General features: G+C 40.6%; 1 non-coding gene across 1 annotated transcript; it reads right to left on the bottom strand.

Moving 5' to 3' along the window:
• Nucleotides 1-699: 699 nt before the first annotated feature.
• Nucleotides 700-807, bottom strand: LOC112731545 (small nucleolar RNA R71). The gene has a single exon (XR_003167318.1). It is a non-coding gene; the product is annotated as a small nucleolar RNA R71 (small nucleolar RNA).
• Nucleotides 808-1,991: the final 1,184 nt, after the last annotated feature.

Below are 1,991 nucleotides of genomic sequence, written 5' to 3'. Positions count from 1 at the left end.
TCTATTTATTTATTCATCTACTAACATCTCTTCCTCACATCACTCACCAAATTCGAACCCCCCTCTTCTATTTGTGTTCGAATTTGTTCTTCTTCTTCTTCTCTTCTTCTACTAACAATAAGGAACCTCTTTACTGTGACATAGAGGACTCTTCTCTTTCTTATGAGCAGGGACAAAGAAAAAGGCATTCTTGTTGAAGCTGATCCAGAACCTGAAAGGACTCTGAAGAGGAAACTAAGAGAAGCTAAATTACAACAATCCAGAGAAAACCTTATTGAAAATTTCGAACAAGTAAAGGAGATGGCAGTCGAACCCAACAACAATAATGCAAGGAGAATGCTTGGTGACTTTACTGCACCTAATTCCAATTTACATGGAAGAAGCATCTCCATTCCTGCCATTGGAGCAAACAACTTTGAGCTGAAACCTCAATTAGTTTCTCTGATGCAGCAGAACTGCAAGTTTCATGGACTTCCATCTGAAGATCCTTTTCAGTTCTTAACTGAATTCTTGCAGATCTGTGATACTGTTAAGACTAATGGAGTAAATCCTGAAGTCTACAGGCTCATACTTTTCCCATTTGCTGTAAGAGACAGAGCTAGAATATGGTTGGACTCTCAACCTAAAGATAGCCTGAACTCTTGGGATAAGCTGGTCACGGCTTTCTTAGCTAAGTTCTTTCCTCCTCAAAAGCTGAGCAAGCTTAGAGTGGATGTTCAAACCTTCAAACAAAAAGATGGTGAATCCCTCTATGAAGCTTGGGAAAGATACAAACAGTTGACCAAAAAGTGTCTTTCTGACATGCTTTCAGAATGGACCATCCTGGATATATTCTATGATGGTTTATCTGAGCTATCAAAGATGTCATTGGACACTTCTGCAGGTGGATCCATTCACCTAAAGAAAACGCCTGCAGAAGCTCAAGAACTCATTGACATGGTTGCTAATAACCAGTTCATGTACACTTCTGAGAGGAATCCTGTGAGTAATGGGACGCCTATGAAGAAGGGAGTTCTTGAAATTGATACTCTGAATGCCATATTGGCTCAGAACAAAATATTGACTCAGCAAGTCAATATGATTTCTCAGAGTCTGAATGGAATGCAAGCTGCATCCAACAGTACTCAAGAGGCACCTTCTGAAGAAGAGGCCTATGATCCTGAAAACCCTGCAATAGCAGAGGTAAATTACTTAGGTGAACCTTATGGAAACACCTATAACTCATCATGGAGAAATTATCCAAATTTCTCATGGAAGGATCAGCAAAAGCCTCAACAAGGCTTTAATAATGGTGGAAGAAACAGGTTTAACAATAATAAACCTTTTCCATCATCTACTCAGCAACAGACAGAGAACTCTGAAAAAAATACCTCTAATTTAGCAAACTTAGTCTCTGATCTGTCCAAGGCCACTGTAAGTTTCATGAATGAAACAAGGTCTTCCATTAGAAATTTGGAAGCACAAGTGGGCCAGCTGAGTAAAAGGATCACTGAAATCCCTCCTAGTACTCTCCCAAGCAATACAGAAGAAAATCCAAAAGGAGAGTACAAGGCCATTGAATTAATCACCATGGCCGAACCTAGAGAGGAAGGAGAGGACGTGAATCCCAAAGAGGAAGACCTTCTGGGACGTCCAGTGATCAATGAGGAGGTTCCCTCTAAGGAACCAAAGGAATCTGAGGCTCACTTAGAGACCATAGAGATTCCATTGAACCTCCTTATGCCATTCATGAGCTCTGATGACTATTCCTCTTCTAAAGAGAATGAGGATGTTACTGAAGAGCAAGCTGCCAAGTTTCTTGGTGCAATCATGAAGCTAAATGCCAAATTATTTGGTATTGAGACTTGGGAAGATGAACCTCCCTTGTTCACCAATGAACTAAGTGATCTGGATCAACTGACATTGCCTCAGAAGAGACAGGATCCTGGAAAGTTCATAATACCTTGTACCATAGGCACCATGATCTTTAAGGCTATGTGTGACCTTGGTTC

This window comes from Arachis hypogaea, chromosome 12 (genome assembly GCF_003086295.3).
Source record: "Arachis hypogaea cultivar Tifrunner chromosome 12, arahy.Tifrunner.gnm2.J5K5, whole genome shotgun sequence".
Taxonomy (NCBI): Eukaryota; Viridiplantae; Streptophyta; class Magnoliopsida; order Fabales; family Fabaceae; genus Arachis; species Arachis hypogaea.
This window is presented reverse-complemented; position numbering and strand designations above follow the sequence as displayed.